We start from the raw sequence: 12,196 nt of genomic DNA on the forward strand, positions 1-12,196 counted from the left end.
CAAAGCGCAGGGGTTTATTCTGCTCATAGATCGGTGGTTTCCCACCACGTGGCAGATAACCCGAGTGCTTACATTCCGCTCATCAGCGATTTTCATCCTGCCTCCTAGCTCAGGATCAACACCCTGCTCGTTGGGGATATACATATTGTTCTTCGAGGTCTGTGATCGAGTGTTTATCCACTATAGCCACTTACAAAACGCTACGGGCACAAAATACTGTGCTTGAATCTCCCAGCTGAACTAACCTAAAAAAAATGAAAAAAAAAAGTTTTTAATGAATAATAGACCGTTAAATTAACTAAAACATACACAATTTGTTGATCCGTCTTTATGGTAGGGCCTATTTATCAAAATAATAATATAGGCCTACTACTATTCGCAGATGATAGGTGAATAAATAAAAAAAATCCACCTAGCAAAACTTAATCAAGAGTCGTATATGTAGTATTTAAACAATGTTAAAGTTAAAAACATGAATTTCACATTCTGCATTTAATTGGCTAGCATGAGTTATTGTCTGCTATCTGTAGAACAAACAAAATAGTATCAATTAATTCTATGGAAGCGAGAGACAAGACAAGACTAAGTAAAACAAGGTATACATATTAATGACGAACTTAGGTTTGCTAAACATGGTAGTATTAACATTAACTAATGTATTCTTTGTTCTTATACAAGTCTTGTATTGTAATTATATACTAAAACAGTAATAAGATTATGTGCTTGTAATAGCAATTTGTTTTGATGAGACCTACGAGAAATTAAGACAATAACACGCCATTATTACGAATCATATTTGTAATGAGTTTGTCTGTGGGGACAAGTAGAACAATTTCAAAGCACTTTTTAATGGTAAATGATACATTCACCAACTGCATTTAAACAACTTTTATATCATTTACACACTTTTTTGAACTATTACTGTTTTTGTTCTCTTTTGTGAGTTTCGCGCACTTGTATTTTTCTCATTTCATTATTTACACAGATAGGCCTATTGTAATAATATTTTGTTGTTGCGACCAACGTTACGGTACTGTAGATTACGGCGGAATAATTGCATGTGCCTGCCTGCCGTAAACTCGTTATAGGCCCAGTACTAAACTTAAAAATATAAATAATTTCAATAGTGTATGTAGCTAGGCCTACAATGTATATGTATATAAGATACTGTGTATGTTAAGCGAAAACTCGATCCCGATAATATTACTCGCGTGCCACACGCGAGTCATGGTAACTTTTTAAATGGGTGTAAGATCCTGGTAAGCGTTAACAATTTTTGAATCGTAGTACTGTACACCAAAGAACTTATAACACAAGAATCTCCTGTTCGTCCGAAGCGCGTAACAATTTCGAAAGGCATTGTGGGATAGAATAGAGCTATGGGTGGCGCCATTGTGAGCCATGGAGTAGGGCGCCCGCATCAAATTAGAAAGTCAAAATCATAGAGGGGATCTGCTAATACTCTAGGGGGGTCGAGTAATTGACTGAGGAGTAGGGCGCCCGCATCAAATTAGAAAGTCAAAACCATAGAGGGGATCTGCTAATACTCTATGGGGGTAGAGTAATTGACTTCCTAGTTTGGAGGGGGCGCTTCTCCATGCTGTGAAATGGCGTCGCCCAGTTTGACCTTTTAACCCTGTACTTCCGATACTGTGTTTTGAATGCAAATTGAAGAACAGGAGATTCTTGTGTTATAAGTTCTTTGTGTACACGCAATGCAATTTTTAAAGTTACAATCTAAAGGGGAAGGGGTGGAGTGGGGTATGGAATTTTAAGCATGATGTTAATGTGAGTAGGTTGCATACAATACGCATCGGCCGGGGTCGACAAAGTAGTGCCTCAATGTTTTCAAGTATTGGCTGAGCTAGCTATACTACAAATGGCAGGTAGTATATGTGGTCATTAAACTATGAACTGGAGTATTGAGCAAGTCGTTCTGTTTACCCATCATACACTGTAGCTACTTGAGACGCAGTCATTACCGCTGGCCTACGGTGAAGTGGAATTTGCATAGAAACCAATCGACTTTGGCCATGGTCCTCGAGTAAATTCCTAATGCACTTATGATCTAATAACTGAATATAATATAATGCCACCGACGGATTCATAGATTTACAAAGTCTGAGGAAAAAACTTTATTATTTCTGTACAGTGTTCCGGTCCATTTGTGTATCTATTCAATATAATCAAAAAACTACATACCAGAGTTAAAACAATCCACTCGGAAAAAAAGAAGAACGTTTGAACTAAATGCATAATTATTTCTTCATTATTCTCGATCCTTTGAATTTAATTTTAAATGGTAATTTTAAATAAATATCATCAATTTAAATTTTGTTTGACTGAGTCAGGTGTTAATGCGATCAATTTAAACACAGTATTGATTTAAACTAGAAATGTTGTAACATGTTAAATGTCACTTCGATTACGAAGTTGAGATGGTAAACAAAATAGACAGCATACTAGCGAAAACCGGCATCAGAAAAAGAAATGGCCCAGTGGGCAAAAATTGGTTGAATTAACGTTAATTCAACGTTATCTGCAAACGTTGAAATAACGTTGAAAAAGTGGTTGAAAATGAAAGTTTGCCTCAACGTAAATGTCAACGTTGAATCAACATAGAAATTATCAACGTTGAAACAACGTTAAAATAGGTAACGTTGAAATAACGTTGAAAAATTGGTTGAAAATGAAAGTTTGCCTCAACGTAAATTTCAACGTTGAATCAACATAGAAATTATCAACGTTGAAACAACGTTAAAATAAGTAACGTTGAAATAACGTTGAAAAAGTGGTTGAAAATGAAAGTTTGCCTCAACTTAAATGTCAACGTTGAATCAACATTGAAATTATCAACGTTGAAACAACGTTAAAATAGGTAACGTTGAAACAACGTTGAAAAAATGGTTGAAAATGAAAGTTTGCCTCAACGTAAATGTCAACGTTGAATCAACATAGAAATTATCAACGTTGAAACAACGTTAAAATAGGTAACGTTGAAATAACGTTGAAAAAATGGTTGAAAATGAAAGTTTGCCTCAACGTAAATGTCAACGTTGAATCAACATAGAAATTATCAACGTTAAAATAAGTAACGTTGAAATAACGTTTGCCTCAACAAAAATGTCAACGTTGATTCAACATAGATTATCAACGTTGAAACAACGTAAAAATGTCTACGTTGAAATTATCAATGTTGATTCAATGTTGAAATTATTAACGTTGAAACAACGTAATAATTAGGTTGAAATGAAAATTTGTATCAACGTAAATTTCAACATAGATTTAACGTTGAAATTATCAACGTTGATTCAATGTTGAAATATTAAAGTTAACATTATCCGCAAACATTGAAATAACGCTGAAAAACTGTTGAATTAAAGTTTAAATTTAAAAAAATATCAACGTTGATCCATTGTAGAGTAATCAACCAAATTCAAGGTAGAAAAAATAACGTTTAATCAACGTATACAGATCAACGTTGATTCAGTGTAAACACATTTTTACCGTTGATTCAACATAGAAATTATCAACATTAATTTAACATAGCAATGGTTTAGTTAATAGAAGAACAGCTTATAGTAACACGACCAAAATAAATCAAGCTGAAATCTGGCATATTTTCAATGGTAATTGATTTGTTAAATTACTATATCCAATTTGAATCAACGGTTTTAAAGTAGTTGGTAGTAAAGTATACTGTTACGTCGCAGAATCCATCAATAGAGACATTTTATAAATACTGTATATCTTACTAATCTTTAATTTCTATAAAAACATAAAATAACATTTAATCAAATCATCAGGCAAAATCCAAGCAACAATCAAATAATGTACATCCTCACTGACAGTTCTCGGGTACCAAAGTTAAGTATAAAAAATATACTAATAACCAGTTTGTAATATGTTTGCCAACTAACATGATTGAATAACTATAAATATTGGCTGATTACAGTAAAACACAATAAATACAACACACGTCACAGGTGCCTTGTGCTAATGTTGCAGAAGTCCAAATGAAATGGCAATAACACAATACTGTAATTGCATTGTTCCGATTAGTCAATAAACAGTTGCCTCGATTCCTGTGTTGACATTGTCCTATGCTTTCCAAAAGTGTGGCAATATCATTTTTCCAAACCTGAAACAAATTCAATCAAGTTACTGTAGTTTTAAACAAAAATAATACAGTAAAAAATTAATTAAAAGATTTATTGTCCCCAAAAAACATGAACAATGAAGATTAATACAATCATACTTTGAATACCTTGCCATTTTGCAATTTTAACAAAGATATTCACTTGCCGTAGAAAATAAACAAAAACAATAAAGATTTCACCTAACAAAAATACAAAATAAACAGTATATTTAACCAAAAACCAATTGTTTGTTTAAATTGTCCCCCTTTTCAGGTACAAATGCATTTTTTAAAATCTAATTTTTGGTGAAAGTGAGCAACTCTATAGTGACGGCATATTCAACAAAACATTTAAAAAACAAATTGTTCAGTTCAATTATATCTTTAACACATTGTTCAAAAATCATACTGTACATAAACAAAAATTCAATTCAGAACATCATTTCACACTAAACACGTAAAATATGCAATCAATTCAATTTTAGGCGCTAGTTCCGTTTCGCACCTGTTTTTATTTCAACTTCCTTTTGACTCCAAACTTGTTAAGTAACTTATTGTGAATACCACACCTTAGAATTGGGCCTCATAAGTACTTTTATGAAGAAGAATCACATAAAAAGTAACAAACTAATCCTTTAAATTGATGATTTTACAGACATGTTTCTCGCATACCGTTCGCGAATTTAGCATACTCGAAGTTCACTATTTTCGTTTCTATGGAGCGCCAAAATAGCACGTAGCACGTCTGTAAATTTATCAATTTAAAGGATTTATTTGTTACTTTTTGTGTGATCTTCGTAAAATTATTTTTTAAGCCTAATTCTAAGGTGTGGTAATCACGATAAAGTTACTTAACAAATTCGAAGTCGAAATAAATGACAGGTGTGAAACGGAACTAGCGCCCAATTTTATGTAAATAATATTGCAACACTGTATTAATATTTATTCAATATTAAAGTTAAGAACTATAAATACCAACCTTTTGTATATAAAAATATTGATCATCCATTAGATTTTTCTCGTTTGATTCACATAGAAAACATTATACATGTACTTCATTATTTTGTACTCTAGCTAGGCATAGGCCTAAAAAAGGGCCTTAGCTAGGCCCACAATCTGAAATAAAGAAAGCGAGTGAGTTTAACAATAGCCGTCCTAGGCTAGCATGTGTTTGTATACTATTAATACTAATAATAGCATTAGCATTAGCATTAGCAGCTACTGTAGACAGCCTAGCAAAAAGCTAGCTAAGCTAGGCCAACTAATTATATATTAGCCTAGGCCTAGCCTAGGAGGCCTATAATAATGTTATATTTATGTATACTTTTGTATAAATAAAGAAAGAATTGAACTAAGGCCTAATACATACCATTTTATAACCATAATAAGTACAGTACTGTAGTTATCCTTGGCAAGGCAAATGTTTGCCCTTGACAGGCATGATACTAAATGCTTCCACTAGCTAGGCCTAGTGAGTGAATTCAGTTCATCAGTTTGGCAGCCTGCCTAGCCTACTACCTATAGCCTAGCTATGCATGTGTGGCCTACTAGACTAGAGGCTAGCTATTGATAAGGGTAAAATAGTCAAGCTCTAAGCTTATAAATTAGTAGATTACAAATAAAAAAGATTGTTTTCCTACCTGAAAACATACTTATTTGACAATTTCAATGATGAGCCTTTTTTTTCTACACACCACTACTAGGAGGCCTAGCCTACGTCGAAGTAACTGAAATTACTGACACCAGTTTCAAAATTTGATCAAAACGAAACTAACCAATGACAAGCTCGTATCTTATGAAATTTGATCTTGCATGAAAGGATCATTCAATTTTCAACACAACTTCTAGCTCCAACATTTTTGTATCATACAGAGACAATAATATTTGCCAATCTAAAATTCCTAAATAACCAATAATCAAGTTACATCATACATTTATTGTTTTACAATAAAGGATGATAAAAAAAACGCCAACTGAAATCTAATGTTAATTTAACGTTGAAACATCAATGGCATTCAACGCACTTAAACACATATTATTTAATATTAACGTTAAAAACATGTCATTTTAATCAAAATATTAAATAGAATTTAACTTTAATTTAACGTTTAATTAACATTGAAAAACAAAAATAATAATTGTTTGAAAAAACAACATAATTTCAATAATTTTTCAATGTTGAAAACATGTCATTTGAAAATGACAACTGGATTTCAACGTTAAAATAACGTTGCCAGAATAACATTGAAAAACAAAAATAATAATTGTTTGAAAAAAATTACTAGTTAGAAATACAATGTTATTTCAACGTTGAATCAACATTGATAAATTAACGTAAATTACTAGTTAGAAAGACAATTTTATTTTAACGTTGGATCAACATTGATAAATTAACGTAAATTACTAGTTAAAAATACAATGTTATTTCAACGTTGGATCAACATTAACGTAAATTACTAGTTAGAAAGACAATGTTATTTCAACGTTGGATCAACATTGATCAAATAACGTAAATTTCTAGTTAAAAATACAATGTTATTTCAACGTTGGATCAACATTGATGAATTAACGTAAATTACTAGTTAGAAAGACAATGTTATTTCAACGTTGGATCAACATTAATAAATTAACGTAAATTTCTAGTTAAAAATACAATGTTATTTCAACATTGGATCAACATTGATAAATTAACGTAAATTACTAGTTAGAAAGACAATGTTATTTCAACGTTGGATCAACATTGATAAATTAACGTAAATTACTAGTTAAAAATACAATGTTATTTCAACGTTGGATCAACATTGATAAATTAACGTAAATTACTAGTTAAAAATACAATGTTATTTCAACGTTGGATCAAGATTGATAAATTAACGTAAATTACTAGTTAAAATACAATGTTATTTCAACGTTGGATCAACATTGATAAATTAACGTAAATTACTAGTTAAAAATACAATGTTATTTCAACGTTGGATCAACATTGATAAATTAACGTAAATTTCTTGTTAAAAATACAATGTTATTTCAACGTTGGATCAACATTGATAAATTAACGTAAATTTATAGATATAAAGACAATGTTATTTCAACGTTGTATCAACATTGATAAATTAACGTAAATTACTAGTTAAAAATACAATGTTATTTCAACGTTGGATCAACATTGATAAATTAACGTAAATTACTAGTTAGAAAGACAATGTTATTTCAACGTTGGATCAACATTAATAAATTAACGTAAATTTCTAGTTAAAAATACAATGTTATTTCAACGTTGGATCAACATTGATAAATTAACGTAAATTACTAGTTAGAAAGACAATGTTATTTCAACGTTGGATCAACATTGATAAATTAACGTAAATTACTATTTAAAAATACAATGTTATTTCAACGTTGGATCAACATTGATAAATTAACGTAAATTACTAGTTAAAAATACAATGTTATTTCAACGTTGGATCAAGATTGATAAATTAACGTAAATTACTAGTTAGAAATACAATGTTATTTTAACGTTGGATCAACATTGATAAATTAACGTAAATTTCTTGTTAAAAATACAATGTTATTTCAACGTTGGATCAACATTGATAAATTAACGTAAATTTTTAGTTAAAAATACAATGTTATTTCAACATTGGATCAACATTGATAAATTAATGTGAATTTCTAGTTAAAAATACAATGTGATTTTAACGTTGGATCAACATTGATAAATTAACGTAAATTACTAGTTAGAAAGACAATGTTATTTCAACGTTGGATCAACATTGATAAATTAACTTAAATTACTAGTTAGAAAGACAATGTTATTTCAACGTTGGATCAACATTGATAATAAAACGTAAATGACTATAGTTAAAAATACAATGTTATTTCAACGTTGGATCAACATTGATAAATTAACGTAATTTTCTAGTTAAAAATACAATGTTATTTCAACGTTGGATCAACATTGATAAATTAACGTAAATTACTAGTTAGAAAGACAATGTTATTTCAACGTTGGATCAACATTGATACATTAACGTAAATTACTAGTTAGAAAGACAATGTTATTTCAACGTTAAATCAACATTGATAAATTAACGTAAATTAATAGTTAGAAGGACAATGTTATTTTAACGTTGGATCAACATTGATAAATTAACGTAAATTTCTGGTTAAAAATACAATGTTATTTCAACGTTGGATCAACATTTATAAATTAACGTAAAACATTTGTTAGAAAAACAATGTTATTTCAACGTTGGATCAACATTGATAAATTAACGTAAAACATTTGTTAGAAAGACGATGTTATTTCAACGTTAAATCAACATTTATAAATTAACGTAAATTACTAGTTAAAAAGACAATGTTATTTCAACGTTTGATTAACATTGATAAATGAACATAAACATTTTATTGAAAAGAAAATGTTATTTCAACGTTGATTCAACGTTTGAAATACGCTGACAACATGATTTCAACAAATCAACTATATTTCAACGTTGATTCAACGTTGAAATTATGTTCTGTGCCCACTGGGGGCGTAAGTGGTCTGAACGATTGTAGATATCGAGTAGGCCTACTCTGGTGAGATGATAGTCTGCTGGTGAGATAAACGCTCTGGTGAGATGATGCTTTGGTGATGTGATGCTCTGGTGAGATACTCTGGTTAGTGAGATAATCTGGCGAGATTTTCGATATTATTCTGTAGGCGAGATACTCACACGATCTGGTGAGATACTCTGGACAGTGAGATACTCTGGTGAGACACTCTGACGAGAAACTCTGGTGAGGCACTTTGGTGAGATGCTCTGGTGAGATGCTCTGGTGAGACACTCTGGCGAGAAACTCTGGTGAGGCACTTTGGTGAGATACTCTGGTGAGATACTCGGGAGAGATACTCTGGTGAGATACTCTGGTGAGATACAGTCTGGTAAGATACTCGGAGAGATAATCGAGGTGGAATACTCGGGTGAGATACTCTGGTGAGATACTCTAGAGAGATACTATGGTGAGATACTCTTAGAGATATACTCGCAGAGATAATCGAGGTGGAATACTCGGGTGAGATACTCTAATGAGATACTCGGGGATATACTCTGGTGAGATACAGTCTGGTGAGATACTCGGAGAGATAATCGAGGTGAGATACTCTGGTGAGATACAGTCTGGTGAGATACTCTGGTGAGATACAGTCTGGTGAGATACTCGGGGAGATAATCGAGGTGGGATACTCGGGTGTGATAGATACTCGGATGAGATACTCGGGTGAGATACACGGGTGAGATAGGCTACTCGGGTGATACTCTGATGAGATACTCGGGTGAGATACTCGGGTGATACTTTGATGAGATACTCGGGTGAGATACTCGGGTGAGATAGACTACTCGGGTGATACTTTGATGAGATACTCGGGTGATACTCTGATGAGATACTCTGATGAGATACTCGGGTGATACTCGGGTGAGATACTCGGGTGAGATACTCGGGTGAGATAGGCTACTCGGGTGATACTCTGATGAGATACTCTGATGAGATACTCGGGTGATACTTTGATGAGATACTCGGCTGAGATACTCGGGTGAGATACTCGGGTGAGATAGGCTACTCGGGTGATACTCTGATGAGATACTCGGATGAGACACTTTCATGAGTGGCTCACCACCACCACTGTTTAACCAACAGGTGGCATCAGAATCATAATGAGGGAGTTATGAAATAATTGTTCTTTGATTATTTCTAATACAATATGATAATCATGAGTGACGTCATATTTTCTCTATATACTGATATGAGAGACATGACGATAGCGTACGTCATCCTGATGAGGATAGTCGATAAATACATAGGTCCTAAAAAGTGGTCGGTTGATAACTGGGTTGTTATTTGTAGCATTCCTGTTTTATAGGCCTACAGTACGGTTGTGTATCCTTATCACCAGTAGCACCTTGTGTCCTGAATATCAAAGCCGATTGTAAAATGTATCGATTAGTAAAACATCTACAGTTCAAACTCCATGTGTAAGCAAACACAAAGATTATACAAACACAAATTTGTAAAGATCAACTATGCAATGTGTTGTCGGCCACACGTTTGGATATTAACCTAATTGCACAGAAGGGGCATTGTCCTCGAAGACATTAATTTAGTTAACAAGCAAAATTAATGAGAATTTATACACGAACTGATGTTATAAGGAATAAAGGTAGACAGAATGAGCGTGTCCGACTAAGTCACTAAATGGTAAGTTGGCTATTAAAGACTGTTAAGTACTATACCAAGACATCATTCTTCCCACGCAACCAGTGTTTTTATAATGTGTTCGCAATCAGCGTTTCTTCAAAGTAGATAAGCCTACGATAATAGGCAGACTATATACGTATAGGCTAGCGCGCCCGAGCCATTGCGTGAATGCAAATATATTATAGTTGCAATGCTTCCATATAGAGCCAGGGTAAATCCAGGGTAATTCATTAAGCGTGGTTCTTACTAGCGACGCAACGCAGCGCAGCGACGTATTGACGCAAAGTGCTGCATTGCGTAATCACAAGTGGGTTTGTTCACGCAAGCAGGGGAAAGCACAGTTATGGGAAGGGTATTTGTTTACGTTGTGTAGATACTTGCGTTACGTTGCGTCGTTAGTGGGAACCAAGTTTTAGTGGATAAGCCTACGACAAATACGTATTGACATACTTGACTCGGCCACGATCGGTGCATGCATGATTGTGAATGCAGTGGTGTGCATCTTTAATAAGTAAAGACAGTGGGGGTTCGAACCCCAAAAGGCCCATAATCGTTCGGTGTAGGATGCTGTTATGTCTTACGTTGCCGCGTACATTGCTTACTGCGCATGTCTCGCCGTTCACATTCGTACTAATCTTTACATCTTCGGTTCATTACTCATTTCGAACTGAATTCGGATTCCGTGTGAATAATTTATTCCAGCAATACAATGATTAAGGTTCATTCCAGTTGCGCTGGTTAGCCGATAGATTCGATAATTTGACTTAAATGTGTCAAATATAAGACCGAGTGAAACCAACACTTGTTAAGTAAAGTAGTTTAAATAGATGATTATTGTTATTCCCGTCACGGAACAGTAGTTGTACGTGGTGATAGTATTAATTTGATTACAAGTAACACCTTGCATTTGATTAGAATTTTCTATACCGTCTTTGTGTACAAGCCGCTCTTATTGTGAATATCATTATCATTAATACACATGTTTTATTACAGAAAATTAAATAAGGAGAGGAGCGTAATGATACAAAGTAAGAGGTTATTATACTGTTATCAAACATAAACATTTGCATAACTATAATGAGGTTATCCACGTCACATTAACAACTATATAATATCTGAAGTTATATTCTCACAATTAAATTATTGTTTATCTCATGACCCGGATCGGTAGCCAAGCTTCTTAACTACCAAGCTACAACTAGACATCCCGGTCACTTAATTTCATAGCTTAATTTTTAGCATGCCATTTTTCAGGTGGTCATCAACATGACTACATTATAATATTAATTTTTCTGAGCTACGACGTCGGTCCATTCTAATGCTGATTTTCCACTAGGCGAATTTATTCGTGCGAATCGAAAGCGTCAGCTTATACGCATGCGTATTCATGTTTCCATCTTCCAAATCCCTACGCAAGCGTATAAGCTAACGCACGAACAAATTCGCCTAGTGGAAAATCGACTCAATAATTGTTACATTACAAAAGGACTGGTAGGCCTATAATTTTATTCTTTTAAATATTATGATGAAATTAATGTCTTTCAAATACTATATTAGAAAACAGAACGAACTTATTTTCAACCTACCGTTGCATTCAAGCACCACAATATCAATTATTGCCAAGACTATTTGACAAACAAAATGGGTTGATAAATTATTTTAGGGGATCATGTTGGAATTCAAATACAAATTGTGAACACGAGATGATGAATAATTTGACAGGCATAATTGTAAAATTTATGGTACGGTATTTTTAGAATAATTGGAATCCTAATAAAATGATCCGATAGTTTTCTTCAGGCAAGCTTTAGAGAAACA

General features: G+C 33.1%; 1 protein-coding gene across 2 annotated transcripts in view; it reads left to right on the top strand.

Moving 5' to 3' along the window:
- Window positions 1–12,196, top strand: part of LOC144837084 (synaptotagmin-A-like) — a 28,454-nt gene that overhangs the window by 4,845 nt on the left and 11,413 nt on the right. The gene's annotated exons all lie outside the window — the stretch shown is intronic.

Source organism: Antedon bifida, chromosome 3, assembly GCF_963402885.1.
Source record: "Antedon bifida chromosome 3, ecAntBifi1.1, whole genome shotgun sequence".
NCBI lineage: Eukaryota > Metazoa > Echinodermata > Crinoidea > Comatulida > Antedonidae > Antedon > Antedon bifida.